The sequence below is a fragment of the Schistocerca nitens genome, chromosome 10 (genome assembly GCF_023898315.1).
Source record: "Schistocerca nitens isolate TAMUIC-IGC-003100 chromosome 10, iqSchNite1.1, whole genome shotgun sequence".
Lineage (NCBI taxonomy): Eukaryota > Metazoa > Arthropoda > Insecta > Orthoptera > Acrididae > Schistocerca > Schistocerca nitens.
This window is the reverse complement of record NC_064623.1, coordinates 101,999,271-102,021,515: the sequence shown is the minus strand read 5'-3', so window position 1 is coordinate 102,021,515 and position 22,245 is coordinate 101,999,271.

The following is a 22,245-nucleotide window of genomic DNA, read 5'->3' as shown; positions in this document are numbered from 1 at the left end:
TTTGTCCCTTTCTCATGGGGTTTCATACGCCAACGTCTTAACATAATCACAGACGAAAAACTGTAGATGTGTAAGATCAAGCGACCGGCCATGGGTCAGGACGTCCCCTTAAAATCGAATGATGAGGGTACATGTTGTTCAGGTGCTCCAAATATTAATATCGAAGTGTGCTGGTGCACAGTCGTGTGGAATTCATGTGCTTTCGCAGGTAACAAGGGTTACGGTTTGCAATAGCAGTGGTAGCGCATCTCACAGAAACACCAGGTAACATGGACCAGTGAGTCAGGGAGGTCTGTTTCATGGTCAGGAGGATACGTATACTGTTTATCACCCAGTGCATGTTAAAATTTACGGTTTACACCCGAATTTCATTCACCACTGTAAAACATGCATTGAGACTGGCAGTTGTCACTTTGTGAACTACCATATGTTGTTATGCGGTGTGCGCTGTGTCTGTCTGTAATACAATAAATATGTATTTCCATCCATTTGCTCCCTATCTCAGTATAATCCGTTGTGTGCCTACTGTCACCCATTTCAGTTTGACCCGCAAGGTTTGAGACACCTTGTAGAGTGACAAGGCTCAGTAGGAACCAGAGCATCAGAGGACCTGACGTCAAATTTGTAGGAGTCTACCAGATGCGGCCTCCTACATGATTGTAGGATACATGAGCGGAGGTGCAGTGATGGGAGCAGTGTGGACCACTGAGGCGCTAATGAAACATCATTGATAGATCTGATATAATTAAATTTTTCTTTCGACATTTGAGCCGCAGGTTTATCTGCGATAATGATAGAAGCTGAGAAAACAAATTAAAATTTGAGCCATTACGAGGACTTGAACCTGCGAAACTTTTAACATTGCAGTGCGTCAGCAATCGTGAATAATTTAATGATTATAAAGAATCCGCTTCGATTGCAAATAGAAACCGGCTGTTGACCCAGGTTTACCTTATGGCACGAGGTCCACCGAACGTTGGTTGGGGTGACGAAACAGGCTTCCGACGTTTGATCTAAGTACAGCTATTGACATGGTACACACGTACCGTTTATTTTACATTTTATGGGAGTCTTTTGCCCCTTTGGGCGTTCTGTATTAATATTGGACCATGTCTCTTTAGGCAGTTTGCAGTTTAGTGTGTTTCGAAGAAGGCATGGTTATCCGCGCTGAAACCTAGGTCAACAGCCGGTTTCTATTTGTAATCGAGGCTGATTCTTTATAATGATTAACTTGAATCTGTGTCTCCTTGCAGGTGTGCTATCCATTACACCACATTAAATCCAATGCTGGGGTGCTATTCCAATACTGGTGAACCTCGGTAATAATGACGATTTAAGAATGGGAAAATAATATGAAGATGTGAATCGAAGTTTGTATTAGGGAGGGCGATGGACCAGGGTACTCTATGTTCGTTTGTTACCTATACTGCTATGGTGGTGTAATGGCTATCACATCTGCCTAGTCAGGAGACCTCGGTTCAAGTCCTGGCTGTGGCACAAAATTTTAATTCATTTCTCCAGTTTCTATCATCATCGTAAACCTCAATCACCGAGCGAGGTGGCGCAGTGGTTAGCACATTGGACTCGCATTCGGAAGGACGACGGTTCAATCCCGCGTCCGACTAGCCTGACCTAGATTTTCCGTGATTTCCCTAAATCGCTCCAGGCAAATGCTTGGATGGTTCCTTTGGAAGGGCGTCCCCGTCCTTCCCTAAACCGATGAGGCCGATGACCTCGCTGTTCGGTCTCTTCCCCTAAACAACCCAACCTCAACCCTGAGTCAAATACCAACAGATTATTAACAAAAGTTTTACATTCACTCTGTGTTCTTCATGGCACCGCCAATCGGCGGCTGTTGTGAACCTACGTTACACGAAGGTGCAGAGCAGCACGTCAGTGCTCAGTAAGGAATTCATAGGTTCAGGCTCAAACACTGCCTGGCGTCTCATTACCATGAGACCGAATTATTGAAACCAAATAGAAAGACCTAAGGCTCCCTCACAAACAGAAAAAACTAAAAAAATTATCATAATCAACCCCTCCATAAGGGGGTCCGGCGATCAGCACGTTGCTACAGTATGACATAGTTGTGGACGTCTATTGGAGGCTCCGCACTCAGGTTGAGTCAAGCTGCCCTTAGGTTCCGGCATATAAAATTTCAGACCCCTGTTGTCAGTTTCCGAGATGACGGGTAGGCAGAAGACACGACTGTGACACGAAGGACAGCCCGAGAAGTGGTCCCTGCATACAGCCGATAAGGCGGTAGTTGTATTGCCCAGGAGAGTGCCACAGGCACCTTGCTCCGAAGTTGAACAGTCTGAAATCAGGCAGATCGGTTTCCATTCACAGAAGATCGGCCTGGCTCTCACCTTCAGTCAGTCACCACTTTACTGCCAGGAGTGCAGCCAGCAAAGTCGAATTTACCCCCACAGTCGGATGGCTGCATGTTCGTACCAGCGGACACCCAAGTAGCAACGGCTGTAGACACTTCATTGTATTCACCGGCGCATGCTGGAAGTAGTAGAGCTGATTTCCCACCGGTACCCATGACGTTTAAAACTAGTAAAGGAGTTTTTGGGGAGCAAAATAACTGATGATGGTCGAAGTAGAGACGACATAAAATGTAGACTGGCAATGGCAAGGAAAGCGTTTCTGAGGAAGAGAAATTTGTTAACATCGAGTGTTGTGGCGTAACAAGCTAGCTACGCCACACTGAAGTAGCCGAAAGGCACGCGTACACACAAGCCGACTGGCGTTAAGTCAGAAACAGGATACGTGATGAAAGCTATAAAGAAAAGAACGGAGCTTCTCGTATACTTAACTTTAATTTCTTGTTGTACATTGCTCTTGATAATACAAGTGAGACTCTCTCCAGATATGGTTAATGCGCCTTGCTAGGTCGTAGCCATGGACTTAGCTGAAGGCTATTCTAACTGTCTCTTGGCAATTGAGAGAAAGGCTTCGTACGTGTAGTCGCTAGCAATGTCGTCCGTACCACTGGGGCGAGTGCTCGTACGTCTCTCGAGACCTGCCGTGTGGTGGCGCTCGGTCTGCGATCACACAGGGGCGACACGCGGGTCCGACATGTACTAATGGACCGCGGCCGATTTAAAGCTACCACCTAGCAAGTGTGGTGTCTAGCGGTGACACCACATCGAGTATTGATTTAAATGTCAGGAAGTCGTTTCTGACAGTATTTGTATGGATTGTAGCCATGTATGGAAGTGAAACATGAACGATAACGACCACAATAAGGACCACAATCCAAATTTAAACGTAAGAAAATTTAAAGATAACAATATTTTATCGTAGACAACTCTAATAGAGACCGAAACAAAAAATCACAAAACTAAACAAATAGACAACCCGCCCACCTCGCCAGGGGACGTAACCCCTGCAACCCACAGAAGACAAAGCAATAAACGACAATTCAAAAGACAAGAAAAGAATAGAAGCTTTCGAAATGTGGTGCTACAGAATAATGCTGAAGATTAGATGGGTAGATCACATAAATAATGAGGAGGTATTGAATAGAATTGGGGAGAAGAGGAGTTTGTAGCACAACTTGACGAGAAGAAGGGATCGGTTGGTAGGACATGTTCTGAGGCATCAAGGGATCACCAATTTAGTACTGGAGGGCAGCGTGGAGGGTAAAAATCGTAGAGGGAGACCAAGAGATGAATACACTAAGCAGATTCAGAAGGATGTAGGCTGCAGTAGGTACTGGGAGATGAAGAGGCTTGCACAGGATAGAGTAGCATGTAGAGCTGCATCAAACCAGTCTCAGGACTGAAGACCACAACAACAACAACAACAACCCATGATGTAGATGGAATGACCTAAATCTCAGAGCGAGTGGACGGAAGGCGATGCTTTTAATAGCAAGTCGATGATGATGTGATTCGCCCTGTACGGGGACAGAATGTGCTCACGTTTTCTGAGTGTCAGCACTCCTAGCTGGCCTAACGTTTAATTCTGGGGCTTCAGCACAGTTCATTTATGCAAAGTTAGCAGCTTGAAAGGCGTTCTTGTGTCATCCCTAGGTGGTGTTACTTACTACATGTGGCCCTGAAACAGAAGAGCCCTGTGTCTGTTTGGCAGTGTTGTCTAAGTGCTGAATTAGGATTTTACTGGCGTCCTCTCTCGCACACTATGAGGCAATGAGCTCGCTGTCTGTCTGTACTCCGTCACTCCGAGTGCTGACATTGGTTATGCCACCATTCTGTACCCGATGGACGTGTTTCACTTTGCATCATTCCATCCGGTTCTATCAAAATTTTATTGTTTGCTGTCTTCAGCGTCGTAACGTCAGTGTTAGTGACAATCTTAAGTTGACGCTCACGGAACTAATAAGTTTCCATAAGTCACAGTTCGCCATTTGCGAAATAGATGAACTGATAAAACCGTATGTGTATAAAATCTAGGCTACCACGATGCCACTGTCATTTCAACCCAGTAGAGATAATATTGGCCCATATGTTTCCAGAAATAATAATAAAAGTACCCTCGCTTGAGTCAAAGCAGCCACAAAAGAATTTGTGAGAACCGCCGTTTCTGAAGACTGGAAGTAAGCACCCAACGAACGGAGGGGACCTTGCAAAGAGTACCGTAGAATGAAACTGTACTGGAAAATCCAGTAATGATTCCAATGAAAGTTATAGCAACACGTCAAGTATCTGTGTAGTGGCGATAACAACGTCAGTGAAATTTCCCTATTATCACTATAGAGGCAGATGTTGATTCAGCTGTATGTTGGGAGTGCGCACTTCATATGGACCCACATTAGTGGATATGTTTCCAGAAATAATAGTTAATGCACTCTCACTGTAGTCGAGGCACTCAATAAAGAATATGTTAAAAACATCGCTTCTGGAGACTAGAAGGAAGTTGTCAGCTACGTAACAAAACTGTACTGTCGTAAGCTGAAATTTTAAGAAGAAGGTCTTACCAGCGACTCATTCCTGATGAAGCTAATCTCAGAAATTCAGCCTCTTCATGCAAATATTACTATAATTGCACCAATACAGATATTCTGTTCTTTGTATCGATTTTAATCGTTCACCAAACAGCAGTTACCCTATTTAGGATATGTCTCACGTAGCTTATTTTTTGTAGTCGGATCAGAAAAATTAATAATTGCTTTATTATAGACCTAGCTACCTGCTTCTCGTAACGAAACCGTACTAGTAACCGCTTAAAACTCGATTCACCAGTGGACCATTCTACAAAAAATGGTTCAAATGGCTCTGAGCACTATGGGACTTAACTTCTGAGGTCATCAGTGCCCTAGAACTTAGAACTACTTAAATCTAACTAACCTAAGGAGATCAAACACATCCATGCCCGTGGCAGGATTCGAATCTGCGACCGTAGCGGTCGCGCGGTTCCAGACTGTAGCGCCTGGACCATTCTACATCATAATGCATTAACACTATCTCGTGTCACAAAACTTCGACAGACTTCCGGTTTCGAGTAGATGAAACTGTGATTTATTCCTAAGATTTCGTTCGCATAATCTGTTCACCAAGCTTCAATAACATAAAACCTTCCGCGCTTCGAAAATTCGGTAGCTTCGTCGGAATTTGCGTTTTCGTAAATTGTCTGTGTTTCAACTTAATAATTTGCTGAGGCGGATAAAACTAAAATGAAAAAATAGTGCACCTCTTCCAGAAACATGGGTTCTGTTTCCATTTTCTCACGCTGAACAGTTTGCCTGTGTGAGCGAGATTAATGAAGTGTAAACATTACGCATGACGCCACATCACAGCTCCACGCTTTTTCGTGATCCTGCTGAATCGTCATTCTTCGAGTAATTCTCAACAGACTTTAGCAGTACTGGTGTCAGGTCTCTACGATATGAGAGCCGTGGTGTCCAAGGTCGTACTGTTTCGTACTCAAGAGATGCCGGATCGGCTTGGCTGTGTTCAAATGCGTGTCAATTCCGAAGGCACCAAACTGCCCAGTCATCGGCCCCTAGTCTTACACACTACTTTAACTAACTTATTCTAAGAATAACCCCCCCACACACACCCGTGCCCGAGGGAGGACTCGAACCTCCGGATGGAGGAGTCGCTCAATCCGTGACATGGCGCCCTAGACCATGCGGCCACTCCGCGCGGCTTGGCTGTGTTCCATCGTAGCTGTCGTCACCTGCGGTCCAGATGAAACCGGTAATACCGTCAGGTAAAACCTACAGCCAAATCATGGTAATCTATACTACCCCATAAAGACGAGACATCTTTAATGCTGTTTCTGCTACATCGCCCACAGGGAGATGCTTGATAAGCAATAGGAATACACAGGTAAACAAAAACAATGGTTTTTACGACCGCAGTAGAGAGATTGCATAACAAGGAAAAGCTCTTCAACAAAAATAGTACAACTTTTCAATATTAACAGGCAACCACCTGGAACACACATTGAATGAACGAAGTGGGACGTGTAGAGTATGCCACTGGTAATCCCTAACGACAAAGATTAAGCATTCGGCGCCATTAGGCGACAGGTATATGGACTGATGGGCTGCTAAGAGCCGGGGCACGAATTGGCGCAGAGCTTCGCCGGAACCAATTGCCGACGTGTTGGCTTGCACCGTCCTATATAGCCGAGGCACGGAGGAAATCGTGTCGATGCAGTTCCGCACACGTGACACGGTGGCGGAAATAGGTCCCTCGCACAGAGAAGCTCTGGTAGCTCTCGTCGTGCCGTCTGCCGTCCTTGTGATCGACGCAGTCCGGGGAGGCAACGCCTTCTCTGTATGCAACTCCGTAATGCTTCAGTGTCGGAGGGGTTGCCGAACGCTTTAGACGAACATCGGGGATGTGGCAGTTTCACAAATTTCGAAAAGTTCGTGACCGATTTACTTCAAATTTTTACACGATACCCTACAAACATTCAGACGGACAAAGTCTAAATAGCCTGAAACGCCCTGCTAAACCCGCAGGACATGACAGTAGTTTCAATTGTGGAAAGGGGCCAAAATAAGGGGCTTCAATCTTAGGGACTTAATTACCGGCTGAAAGCCACTTCAATTTAAAAACGGCTGAAGGCCAATACACTAGCATAATCATAAATTTAAAAGGCAAGCCATAACTCACAACAGTTCTTTATTTAGGCTGAAAGCCCAAAGAATCTGAGATTTTCAGAGCAAACAATTTGAATTCAGAATCGGCTCAAAGCCCAAGACTTACGGCTAAACAACATTAATTTTAAAAAAATTAAACAATTAATTAGGGAAAACTCAAGCAAAACAGAAATTTAAAAGGGCAAGGCCTTATCTTAAGACAGTTCCTTAGTTAGGCTGAAGGCCCAAAAATCAGACACTTCAAGAGCAAAGATAAATTCAAATCGGCTGAAGACCCAACACTTAAAACACCATAAAATTAATTTTTTTTAAATACCGAAGGCCTTACGTGAAACATTTTCTTGAACTACGCTGAAGGCCTTTAAAGCAAACATCTCAAACTCAAAATCTGCTGAAGGCCCAACACTTAAAATTCAACAACATTGAAACCTTGGCAAAGGTCTTACGTGAAATAGTTCTTTAAATTAGGCTGAAGGCCTAAAGAGTCTTACGTCTTAAGGGCAAAATAACCTTAATTTTTGAAAAAAAAGTCCGCTAGAAGCCATACAAGTACAAACAACAATAACAAATTTAAAAAAAGGCAGTACACCCAAGGGCGCTCAGATGTTCGAGGGTGGGCCTGGAATTCAAACACTAACGCTCGCTTAGGTGAGAAAGGCAGTAGGGCCAACCATTCACGATCCGACGACAGTGCAACCAACCGAAAGTCAACGGTCCCACCGACAAGATAACTTCCACTTCACCCGACCAGGGCACAACAGGGAGTTCAACGGAACAACGTAGAAGATATTGGCGCCCACAACCAATCATACATGGAGCTGTCAAACTACTGACCGTGCTGGACAGCAACAACACGACGAGGAAACTACACCGCCTGAAATTTACGTTAACGGCCAGGGCAGGTAACCGGAACGTTAACGGCCACAAGGCAGAAGATTCCGCTGGTGCTCTTCAATTCAAACCACTAGATATAGTGAAACTCCACCGGAGGGTGGCTAGAAATTTCCAACTTGAAAACCATTTTGTTGCTCGCGGGAGTATCCCAACAGCCGACAACGAACGCCAAAGGACACAGTGTGAACAGTTTTGACTTGCTATTAGATTAAATCAGAACTCAACTTTCGTGTCAAGAGTCGGTGAGCCACGGACCTCGTAGCAATGGGAACAGCCTCGCACACTCCGACACCGCGTAGAGACCGCCAGTGGCCCCGGCCAAAGTACATCCCGCTAAGAATTCGTCACTGCTCCACGCCAACCAACCGACTGGTCGCACACCGCACAGGCGGAAAATATAAGCGCCAGGTCAAAGACAGTCCAAGGTGTGAATATCGATACACACTGCTGCTGCCACCTGTGGAAGGAGAGGATAACAGCATAATCGCGATAATCGCAGGAGACTAAACACAGAATCGCAACGAAGGTTTAATCCAGCGCACAGCATGAGCCAGCCACGGCTCATAGTTCTTTTTTTCTTTTTTTTTCAAAAACCATGTATGGATTTTTCATTTAACCCGTCTGCGAGACAGAATATGCTGTGTTATGCAATGCTGTATACTATGCTGTTCTGTCTTCTCTGTCGCAGTTATCTTCAACAAAGGTAGCTGACCATTTCAACCATTAGAGAAATGGATTTCCCCACACATATTCTTTGACCTTACATACAATATTAAATAAAAATTGTACACATAGCACAGTGCTGTTTCCTTTTCTTCCTCGTACTCTGTTTTTACAGGAGACAAGAAAGTTGTGTTTATGATCAGAATACTACAAATGTGCAAAATACTATCTTTGAAGCTACTATGCTCATAGACCCAGCAACTGGAGAGCTCTCTGTTGTGGACCTAGATGTGATCACTTTGATGAAAATCTCGCTGTCGTTGAAAAACAAGTGTCGTGGTGGGATGGATGCGTGGGTTCTTGGGCAAGACAGAGACAATGAGAGTGACACAGAACAGTGTATAGCAAAATACATCACTCAGCTATGGTAACGCTAGTTACAGCATTTGTAGAATGCATGTTTAGCCTATTTGTCCTGTGTTGATTACAGCTGCGTGAACACAAACTGAATATTGTTCTCTGAACTAAAGTCGGAAGAAAATTAATCTGCTGCCTTGATGTACTATTCGAAGAACTGTTCAAGACAAACAGCAGTCAATTAAATCTCTAGGCAAGCTGTCTCTGTCCATGCGCGGTACTTCTACTCACTGTTCCGTTTCTACTGAAGACCACTGTCTATCCATCGACCACTGTTTCTATTTCACTCGACGACCTGAAGACTTGAAGATGCCACGAACGTTATGCAGGAACTTCGGACTGACTTACAACTTGCAACTGCAACTTCTGCTTGTGCACGGTTACTTAAGCACGCATCTCTCTTCCTGGAGGCGCTGCCGCTCCAGGGGGCGTGATTCTCGCGGGCAGCGTGACTGGTTTGTGCGCAACGATATTCCTACAGCGGATGGACGTCCACTGTACTTCTGGTACCAACAGTCGCAAACTCTTCTTCTGTGTATGTCAGTGCACAACAGTCCCTCTCATAATCCGTGTACCAATGATGCCAACCGATTTACACATTCATTTTAAGCGAATTTAGTGCCCAGTCAAATATTTTTACATTAAAAATAAACAACGTCCCAGATAAGTAAGAGGTAGGAAGGAAAGATTACGATGATGACGTTTCGATTGTGGGGTGCTCAACTGCGCCCGTACAAAGTCCCAATTTTTACACGGTCCAATTTTTTCATAGTCCGCTGTAGCCACTGTCACAAATGAGGATGATGGTGATGAAATGAAGAGGAAAACACAAACACCCAGTCCCCGGGCAGAGAAGGGAAGAAAAGATGAACATAAAGACGGGGAAAGAGGGCAGAGAGAGGGAAGAAGAAGGAAATAGACAGACAGAAGGATAGCAGGAGATAGAGAGAGAGACATAAGAATGTGGGACAAAGAAAAGGGGGAGAAAGAAATGGACAGACAGGACTAGGATTAGGAAGTCTTTCCAACTCGCGTATACAGGGTGTCCCAGCTATCTTGTCCACCCAAAATATCTCTGGAACAATAACAGCTATTGGAAAACGACTTTCACGGTTATCAGTGTCGGGCTGGGGCCCATGAATGTACATATTTGGAAACATTCTAAAACGAAAGCATATGTGTTTTTTAACACAAACTTATGTTTTTTTAAATGGATCTCCTATATCTTTTCTTCAGCAATCCATAGCATGACAAAGTACATAGACAATGGCGTTGATTGCATCGCAATATTCCCATTACATCCCGCGATATTGAGACGCGAAGTTGACGCTTGAAACACCCGACATGCGCTGCTAGCGCACGTCCTCAGGCTCAGGCGTGAACCCCATCCTGCCCGTAATCGCAGCAGACCGTATTATTCGTTTCGGACCTCTTGATAAGTATGGAGGTGTGATTACACATGTCAATCACATCGCGATTACGGGCAGCATGGGGTTCACGCCTGAGCCTCAGGACGTGCGCTAGCATGTCGGGTGTTTCAAGCGTCAACTTCGCGTCTCAATATCTCGGGATGTAATGGGAATATTGCGATGCAATCAACGCCATTGTGTATGTGCTTTGTCATGCTATGGATTGCTGAAGAAAAAATATAGGAGGTCCATTTAAAAAAACGTAAGTTTGTGTTAAAAAACACATATGCTTTTGTTTTAGAATGTTTCCAAATATGTACACTCATGGGCCCCAGCCCTACATTGATACCGGTGAAAGTCGTTTTCCAATAGCTGTTATTGTTCCAGAGATATTTTGGGTGGACAAGATAGCTGGGACACCCTGTATATACAGCAACTGCGTAGCACTGCCAGGTTGGTTAGTATATAGTACGTACAACAGCCTCGAGGGGGCAACCGGAATGAAAGGACAAGAGGTAAGCACTCGGATTAAAAAGGGGATAAGATGAGGATGTAGTGTTTCTTCTCTACTGTTGTACCACTGTGTCGAGGAAGCAACAAAGCAACTCAGTGACAGGTTGTAGGCGTCCCTTGTATCGAAGCGTACTTGTTGTAAAAAATTTACAGTTATTGAAACTCGGCAGATAGACGAAGTCAATTTAGTACATTAAGCACTGCTGCAGGATAAGCCATCAGTGAGCAGGTCACCGGCTGACGTGTAGCCAGAGGTGTCAACCGGACCACGCGGAGTGATGATGGATCACTTCAGTGAAGAGGGGAATGCTAGCCTTGAGAACGGAATTAACTCGACAGTAAAGGTGGAAGGCAGCTAGCGAAGCGCCAACTTTACTGTATTAAATATTAAAGTCTTCTTTTGACTTAACTGGTACTAGGAGGAGTCTACGGGTTATCAGGGTTTTACTACAATAATAACACTACGCAATAAACTCATAACTTCCATTAAAAAATTAAAATTGCTACGTTAAGAAGATGTAGGAAGGCGTGGGAAGTGTTACAGTGAAACCAAGAGATTTCAGCTGTGCGCCAAGCTCGCCAGTCGGCGGTAGGACGGACCCTGAGGCTGTTCCTATGTGAGAGTCGGCGACAGGATGAATTCAGATACTGTTCATTTACGCTATTAAGCTTTACGATGCTATGGGAAGTTATTAACTTTGTGGTGAAAGGAGTCGTTTTATGATTCGAAACTGTCTTATGGTGCTTGCAAATAAAAGCATCGTAACGGCATCCCGGGACTTATTTCACAAAACGTAGCTAGCCGCACAACTAACTACTGTAGAATCACAGGTGCCTGCTTGGATCTTCTGAAAAATCCAGTGGGTTACCAGATCTGATTTTTTGTAATCAAACAAAGGATCATCCTAACAAGTAGTGATAAGGCTTGACCAGTGTGCTGTACGTCACCTGTACCACTTTCTATGGTATCGCGATTGAACTGGTAAACGTATATGGAGGTTCAAATGCGCGAGGGGAACCTATGTATGGCATAATTTATGTGGGAAAAGTTCTTCCAAGAAACACACGTTACGAATAGCACAGACGAAGCACAAAGCGAATTTTACCCATGCAGTATTTCGTCGAAAAATCTATGTTGTCAAGGAAAGAAACAATTTAAAACATATTGCGTCGAAATGAAAAGCAGACGGTGAACTGTGTGTTACTTATGCAAGTCAGTGACCTTTATGTTCCGAAGAGGCAACATTACGTCCTAACTGGTAGTGATAAATGGATGGAAGGTGGCAAAGAATCTGTAGCCATAGGAATCTGGTCAAACAAGCTAGAGATTAAGTAACACAAGTGCACTTCAAACAAATATATTTTACTCTACATCTACATCTACATGGATACTCTGCAAATCACATTTAAGTACCTGGCAGAGGTATCACAATTCCTATTACTCCAATCTCGGATAGCGCCCAGAAAAAAACCAGCATCTCTATCTTTCCATGCCAGCTCTAATTTCCCTTATTTTATTGTGGTGATGGTTTCTCCATATGTAGAACAGCGTTAGCAAAATATTTTCGCATTCGGAGGAGAAGGTTGGTGATTGAAATTTCATGAGAAGGTTCCACTGCAACGAAAGACATTTTGTTTTAATGATGTCCACCCCAAGTCCTGTATCATTTCTGTGACACTCTTTACCCTATTTCGCGATAATACGAAATGTGCTACCTTTCTTTGAACTTTTTCAATGTACTCCGTCAATCCTATCTGGTAACTATCCCACACCACACGCCAGTATTCAAAATGAGGACAGACAAGCGTAGTGTAGCAGGTCTCTTTAGTAGATGTATTAAATTTTCTAAGTCTCCAGCCAATAGAATCCAGTCTTTGGTTAGCATTCGCCACAACATTTTCTCTGTGTTCTTTCCAATTTAAATTGTTCGTAATTGTAATTCCTAGGTATTTAGTTGAATTTATCGCCTTCGCGCAACCGAAGTCAAACCGATTCCTTTTAGCACTCATGTGGATGACCTCACACTTTTCATTAATTAGCACCAATTGACAATTTTCGCACCTTTCAGGTATCTTTTCTAACTCATTTTGCAATTTGTTTTGATCTTCTGATGACTTTACTAGTCGATAAACGACAGCTTTTCTGCAAACAATCCTAGACGGCTGCTTAGATTGTTTCCCAAATCTTTATATACATAAGGAACAGCAAAGGGCCTATAACACTACCTTGGGAAACGCCAGAAATCACTTCTGTTTTAGTCGATGACTTTCCGCCAGTTTCTAGGAACTGTAACCTCTCTGACAGAAAATCACGAATCCAGTCACGTAACTGAGACGATATTCCATAAGCACGCAATTTCACTACAAACCGCTTGTTTGGTATAGTGTCGAAAGCCTTCGGGAAATCCAGAAATACTGAATCAATTTGAAATCTCTTGTGGACGAATAAATTTTTCTAGGTTTCTGAGCGCATTGTCAATATGTAAAAAAAAAAAAAAAAAAAAAAAAAAAAAAAATGTCATTCATACAGAAACTTCGGTAGTTTTGCATATTGGCAATGCGGTCACAAACCCAAAAAAATTTATTGAATGTGACAATGGCCGCGGAAACCTAAGTTTATAAACGCTACACTGTTGACAACTTGTGGCAGCTGTGGCTAGCTATAAGCAGAAACCCGACACGAGCGTGCGTTTAAGTATGCACATCCGGTAGAGCTAACTGTCAACAACTCGGTATAATGTTCGGCACCAACTGGAAACTGGAAGTAATCTCTAACTGGAAGACTGGTCTCTTGTAACACTCTTCTGGCTGTCGTCATTGGACAGCAGCCTGAAGGTTCTTCATTGATGGCAGAAATCTTCGAGGCACCGACTCCAGCAGTATCGATAAGTTTCGATACCTCACTGTGAATTAAAGGTGTCTGAGGGTAGCAATGTCAACTTAAAATTGGGCGCATCGCAGAGTGCACGAAGTATATCGCAAAACCGTGTAACTTTGTAAAAGTGGAAAGTTAAGCCGCGTCCATGGTATACGAACCTCTTGATAGTGAAAGATAACAGTCGTCAAGGCAAGAAAGAAGAAAGAATACAGCGGTACTAGACGTGGTGATGCCAGCCTCGTACCGGTAGCGTGCACACAGGGAGCGCAAGAGAACCAGGCCGTCACCACGGCAGATGGCGGGTGCGCTGAAGGCCCAGAGGCTGAAGTCCGGAGTCGACGCCCGGGCGCAATATCGAGACACTCCTCAAGCAGCTACGTTGTTGTCAATGAACAGAAACTTGCCTAAAGTAAGTCGAAGTTCACGGTGGCTATAACATGGCGTGTTGAATACGTTTACAGTATATGAGGGAATCATACTCAGTAGTGGAAAGGAAAACCACGATGTCAAAATGAGTAATCTACTGATAAATGCAGAACAAAATAGAGCTCAAGAAAATTTACATTCTGATGAAAGTATTAATGACCCCGTGACCTCCTCTTCTCTCTTTGCTCCGTTTCTTTCACTGATCTTTCCTCTTCTTTATTCCTTCTTCCTACCGCGGCTATATCTTAGGGTTTTCACTGCAGAAATGTAGTGAGAAGGGGTCAAGTGTGGTGGTTCACGATATCGTAGTGCTGTGAGGGAGCGTCACTCTTGCCTCTGGTTTGAGAAGACTGATGACTGAAGTACGAACATTTCTTAAAAGAAGAACAGGTATATGCTCTCTTTTCTTTTGAAACTATAAACAGTAGCGTGGCTAGTATGATCTATAGTTCTACTAAACTGAATGAGCGCGACAACATTGATGAAGTTTCAACCTAGAAAGAAGTTTATTAATACCAATTAGCTGAAATTTAAAAAAAAAAAAAAAAGCTCATCGAAGTCAGAAGTCACTCACAGTTAGAGCAATTAGGTTCTGATGTGTGTGTAGTGGTTACTGATACTTAAAAGATCGTTTCAGCAATTCTATCACTGCCCGCTTGTGAGCTACTAAGCAACATATCAACAAGGTGACTATGCAATGATTAATATTTGTCGTATCCCGACAGTAAATCGCTACTCGCTTGCTTTAAACATCAAGACGATTACTATGCTGCTCATATAAGTCTTTGATAGTTATTATGAAGCTAATATACGTAAATTGCGCTTAATGTTACTCAGTCCTACACGCGACGATAACGCCCGATATCCAGCCGCGTATCTTAAACTTCGCGCCTATATTTGAGAATTCGCTCGCGATTTGTTTGCATCAAAGTCGGGCCATTGTTGCTCAGAATAATTTTTAAATCAACTCCGGGTTGTAAATTAACAGTTCTACGGCCATTCATGACAGTTACAGAAGATCCGCACTCGATTACTACTTGATCGCGCACTCCAGCAACACGGAAGTTATTGTTCTTACAAAGAGAAAATGCATAATGAAACAAGGTGATTTGCTATGTCAAAACATATTTATATCTATGTCGTGAAAACTCATTACCTATTAAATCTGGTACATGATTAAATTCTTTACTGTGCAAATAATCAATAAAATTTTGAAATGAATACATGTATAAAAAAATCTCAGAACGATATGACTTCATGGGTCACTACTTTTTTCGACTCCCCTCCACTTACGTGACGCAGATTACATCCGACTATATTGGACATACTCTTGTAATGCTACAACCCACTCTGTCGTGGCGTCTAGTCGAAATACGGAAAATAGACTGCATGATATAACGATAAATGAGGAGCTGTGAGTTTAGCAAATACCATAACAGAAGGTTATTAGTGAAAATGTCTAACATATTCTGAGTTCGAAGGTAACAAACTTCGTTTAGACCTTGAAGTTTATGTCCACGAACCAGCATTGTCTTAGCAATCATCGCTCGTGAGAAACTCATCTTTTCCTTTACTGCGAACTGTAGTTAATGGTAACGGGCAGATTACGTACTTCTACATTTGTCTTTCTGAGTTTGACTTTGAGAACGAAAGTCAATACATTGACATCGACGATGATTGTTCATCGGAGACAAGGGTATCGTAGGGAGTGCCCCAGGAAGGCTGATAGGACAGTTATTGTTTTCTATATACATGAATGCTCTGGCGGACAGAGTGGGCAGCAATCTCTGGTTGTTCGCTGATTAATGATGTAGTGTATGGTAGGGTGTCGATGTTGAGTGGCTGTAGGAGGATACAATACGATTCAGACAATATTGCTAGTATGTGTGACCAATAGCAGCTACCTTCAAGTGTAGAAAAACGTCAGTCAATGTGTATGTGGAGCGAAAACAAACCAGTAATGTTAGAATATCGGATTAGTAGCGTCCTGCTTGACTCAGCTTGTCATTTAAATATCTGAGCGTAATACTGCAAAGCGACATGAAATGGGACGAGCATGTGAGCATTGTGCTAGGTAAGGAAAATGGTTGAATTCGGTTTATTTGGAGAATTTTGGGAAAGTGTGGTCCACCTGTAAACAAGACCGCATATAGGACGCAAGTGTGACATATTCCTGAGTACTGTTCGAGTGTTTGGGTTCTGGATAAAGTCGGATTAAAGGAAAACTTGGAAGCATTTCAGAGACGGGCTGCTAGATTTGTAATTTGTAGATTCGGACAACACGCAGATATTATGGAGATGCTTCGAGAAGTCAAATGGAAATCACCGGAGACAAGACCACGTTCTTTTCGAGGAAACCTCTTGAGAAAATTTAGACAACCGGCATCTGAAGCCCACTGCATAACGATTATCTGCCGCCAACATACACTTCGCGTAAAGACCACGAAGATAAGGTACGAGAAATTAGAACTCTTACGGAGGGATATAGATAGTCGTTTTGCCCTTGCTAGTGGAACACCAGAAGATGTAGCTAGTACTGATACGAGGTACCGTCCACCACTGCACCGCACAGTAGATTGCGGAGTATGTACTTAGACGTAGTTGTGGCCAAAAGGAATGAAATTGTAAACTTCGCTTCGCAGGAGATGTTGCTGGCCTTCGTGAGTAAAATAAAAGAATCTAGCGAGTCTTTTGGATCAATTTGCTCAAATGAGAGAAATGATGACGCAAGTAATATGTTTCTAATGAGACCAATAGTAGGATAAATATAATCATTAACAGAGCTGAATAATTCGTTAGTATTTTATTTGTTATTACATACATACACTAAGGTGAAAAGTCAAGGAACACCTCCTAACATCGCGTCATAACTCCTTTTCACCGCTTTACTGCAGCAGCTCGAGATCGCATGGACTCAACAAGTCGTTGAAGCTCCTGTGCAGAAATAGTGAATCATGCTGCCTCTACAGCCGTCCATAACTGCGAAAGTGTGCCAGTGCTGAATCTTTTGCAAGAACTGACATCTGTTATGTACCATAAATGTTTGATGGGATTCATGTCGGGCGATCTGTGTGGGCAAATTATACGCTCGAATTGTCCAGTATGTTCTCCAAACAAATTACGAACCTTTTTAGGTTGGTTAGTACCTCCGACTACATGTGCCAAGAGCCAGCCATTAATGCTTGTTTTCCCCCTAGGCAGAGGTCATGTGCTGAAGTATGGAAACTTGGATTCAAAACGACTGGTCTATATTGACAGGCATTGTTGACGTAGTGGTGCAGTGAATAAAAAACAGAAAACATCAGGTCTTAAAGTTTGTGACGTGTTCTTGCGAAGATTATGTGATATAGAGAAAAAAAAGCAACACACATATGTATATACATATTAAGATACCACAAATACACTGAAGCGCCAAAGAAACTGGTATTGGCATGCGTATTCAAATACATACGCAAACAGGCAGAATACGGCGCTGTGGTCGGCAGCGCCTATATAAGACAACAAGTGTCTGGCGCAGTTGTTAGATCAGTTACTGCTGCTACAGGGGCAGGTTATCAAGATTTAAGTGAGTTTGAACGTGGTGCTATAGTCGGCGCATGAGCGATGGGACACAGCATCTTCGAGGTAGCGATGAAGTGGGGATTGTTCCATAGGACTTTCACGAATGTCCAGTGAATATCAGGAATCTGGTAAAACATCAAATCTCCGGTCTCACTGCCACCGGAAAAATATCCTGCACGAACGGGACCAACGACGGCTGAAGAGAATCGTTCAGCGTGATAGAAGTGCAACCCTTCCGCAAATAGCTGCAGATTTCAATGCTGGGACATCAAGAAGTATCAGCGTGGGAACCATTCAACGAAACATCATTGATATTTGCTTTCGGTGCCAAAGGCCCATTCGTGTACCGTTGATGACTGCGCGACACAAAGCTTTACGCGTCACCTGGGCCCGTCAGCACCGAGACTAGACTGTTGATTACTGGAAACATGTTGCTTGGTCGGATGAGTCTCCTTCCAAATTGTATCCAGAGGATGGACGAGTACGGGTTTCGTGACAACCTCATGAATCCATGGACCCGGCATGTCAGCAGAGGACTCTTCAAGAAGGTGGAGGTTTTGTAATGGTGTGGGGCGTGTGCAGTTGGATTGATATGGGACCCGTGATACGTCTAGATACGACTGTGACATGAGGCACATGTAAACATCCTATCTGATTACTTCCATCAATCCATGTCCATTGTGCATTCCCACGGACTTGGGCAATTCCAGTAGGACAATGCGACACCACACACGACCATAAATGCTACAGAGTGGCTCCAGGAACAATATTCTGAGTTTAAACAGTTTCGCTGTCCACCAGAATCCCCATGCATGAACGTTATTGAGCTTATCTGGGATGCGCTGCAACGTATTGTTCAGAAGAGATCGCCATCCCCTCTTACTCGCACGGATTTATGGACAACCCTGGAGGATTCATGGTGTCAGTTCCCTCCAGCAGGATTTCATACATTAGTAGGGCCCATGCCACGTCGTATTGTGGCACTTCTGCGAGCTAGCAGGGTCCTTACACGATATTAGGCAGGTGTACCAGTTTATTTGGCTCTCCAGTATAAAAATGTCTGCATTTGTACCTCTTACACCCTGTATGTTCACTAAGAAACAGTTATATTGTAATTGCTTAATATGCGTCGCACAGAAGTGCAATAAGGCGTATATTTCTGGCAGTGGGGCTACCTCAGCTGGTACTGTCTTCATTTTTTCCCTTGTGTAGTTCTTCTATACCTCCATTCCATCTTCCATCCCCTCCTCCTTGCGCAAGGGAAGCGAATTACACGGCAGCGAGATTTACAAAGCACTTCTGCGAGGGCAGACGTGGGAGGCAGTCACATGCACCAGGTTGTTGTTGTTGTTGTTGTGGTCTTCAGTCCTGAGACTGGTTTGATGCAGCTCTCCATGCTACTCTATCATGTGCAAGCTTCTTCATCTCCCAGTACCTACTGCAACCTACATCCTTCTGAATCTGCTTAGTGTATTCATCTCTTGGTCTCCCCCTACGATTTTTACCCTCCACGATGCCCTCCAATACTACATTGGTGATCCCTTGATGCCTCAGAACATGTCCTACCAACCGATACCTTCTTCTGGTCAAGTTGTGCCACAAACTCCTCTTCTCCCCAATCCTATTCAGTACCTCCTCATTACTTATGTGATCTACCAATCTAATCTTCAGCATTCTTCTGTAGCACCACATTTCGAAAGCTTCTATTCTCTTCTTGTCCAAACTATTTACCGTCCATGTTTCACTTCCATACATGGCTACACTCCATACAAATACTTTCAAAAATGACTTCATGACACTTAAATCTATACTCGATGTTAACAAATTTCTCTTCTTCAGAAACGCTTTCCTTGCCATTGCCAGTCTACATTTTATATCCTCTCTACTTCGACCATCATCAGTTATTTTGCTCCCCAAATAGCAAAACTCCTTTACTACTTTAAGTGTCTCATTTCCTAATCTAATACCCTCAACATCACCCGACTTAATTCGACTACATTCCATTATCCTCGTTTTGCTTTTGTTGATGTTCATCTTATATCCTCCCTTCAAGACACCATCCATTCCATTCAACTGCTCTTCCAAGTCCTTTGCTGTCTCTGACAGAATTACAATGTCATCGCCGAACCTCAAAGTTTTTATTTCTTCTCCATGGATTTTAATACCTACTCCGAATTTTTCTTTTGTTTCCTTTACTGCTTGCTCAATATACAGATTGAATAACATCGGGGAGAGGCTACAACCCTGTCTTACTCCCTTCCCAGCCGCTGCTTCCCTTTCATGTCCCTCGATTCTTATAACTGCCATCTGGTTTCTGTACAAATTGTAAATAGCCTTTCGCTCCCTGTATTTTACCCCTGCCACCTTTAGAATTTGAAAGAGAGTATTCCAGTCAACATTGTCAAAAGCTTTCTCTAAGTCTACAAATGCTAGAAACGTAGGTTTGCCTTTCCTTAATCTTTCTTCTAAGGTAAGTCGTAAGGTCAGTATTGCCTCACGTGTTCCAGTATTTCTACGGAATCCAAACTGATCTTCCCCGAGGCCGGCTTCTACTAGTTTTTCCATTCGTGTTAGTATTTTGCAGCTGTGGCTTATTAAACTGATTGTCCGGTAATTTTCACATCTGTCAACACCTGCTTTCTTTGGTATTGGAATTATTATATTCTTCTTGAAGTCTGAGGGTATTTCACCTGTTTCATACATCTTGCTCACTAGATGGTAGAGTTTTGTCAGGACTGGCTCTCCCAAGGCCGTCAGTAGTTCCAATGGAATGTTGTCTACTCCGGGGGCCTTGTTTCGACTCAGGTCTTTCAGTGCTCTGTCAAACTCTTCACGCAGTATCGTATCTCCCATTTCATCTTCATCTACATCCTCTTCCATTTCCATAATATTGTCCTCAAGTACATCGCCCTTGTATAGACCCTCTATATACTCCTTCCACCTTTCTGCTTTCCCTTCTTTGCTTAGAACTGGGTTTCCATCTGAGCTTTTGATATTCATACAAGTGGTTCTCTTTTCTCCAAAAGTCTCTTTAATTTTCCTGTAGGCAGTATCTATCTTACCCCTAGTGAGAAAAGCCTCTACATCCTTACATTTGTCCTCTAGCCATCCCTGCTTAGCCATTTTGCACTTCCTGTCGATCTCATTTTTGAGACGTTTGTATTCCTTTTTGCCTGCTTCATTTACTGCATTTTTATATTTTCTCCTTTCATCAATTAAATTCAATATTTCTTCTGTTACCCAAGGATTTCTACTAGCCCTCGTCTTTTTACCTATTTGATCCTCTGCTGGCTTCACTACTTCATCTCTCAAAGCTACCCATTCCTCTTCTACTGTATTTCTTTCCCCCATTCCTGTCAATTGTTCCCTTATGCTCTCCCTGAAACTCTGTACAACCTCTGATTCTTTCAGTTTATCCAGGTCCCATCTCCTTAAATTCCCACCTTTTTGCAGTTTCTTCAGTTTTAATCTACAGGTCATAACCAATAGATTGTGGTCAGAGTCCACATCTGCCCCTGGAAATGCCTTACAATTTAAAACCTGGTTCCTAAATCTCTGTCTTACCATTATATAATCTATCTGATACCTTTTAGTATCTCCAGGATTCTTCCAGGTATACAACCTTCTTTTATGAATCTTGAACCAAGTGTTAGCTATGATTAAGTTATGCTCTGTGCAAAATTCTACAAGGCGGCTTCCTCTTTCATTTCTTAGCCCCAATCCATATTCACCTACTACGTTTCCTTCTCTCCCTTTTCCTACACTCGAATTCCAGTCACCCATGACTATTAAATTTTCGTCTCCCTTCACTATCTGAATAATTTCTTTTATTTCATCATACATTTCTTCAATTTCTTCGTCATCTGCAGAGCTAGTCGGCATATAAACTTGTACTACTGTAGTAGGTGTGGGCTTCGTATCTATCTTGGCCACAATAATGCGTTCACTATGCTGTTTGTAGTAGCTTACCCGCATTCCTATTTTCCTATTCATTATTAAACCTACTCCTGCATTACCCCTATTTGACTTTGTGTTGATAACCCTGCACCAGGTTATTTGTAGAATAGAGCGCTATGCTGTCGTTTGCCCTTGGATTTCGGTCTATCGAAGCAGCACTTACTTAGCGATATGTGTATCTGGCTAAAACAACTACTGAATGTACCGAGAAACGGTACCCGGTGGAAATTACTAATTTCTTGATCACCACGTTTAGACGGGGCTACTGCGATTGTACGATCCCGCCGGCCTGTCCTCGCATTGTTCCAGCTTGTCGCACGTACGCCCACACACACGCAGAGTCTGCCGGTTAGCTCCCAGGTGTCTGCCGCGACGCGTCCGCTCTGTTGACAGGCGAGGACAAAGCCGCGCTCAGCGGCCGTTGATTGCCGCCACAATCACTC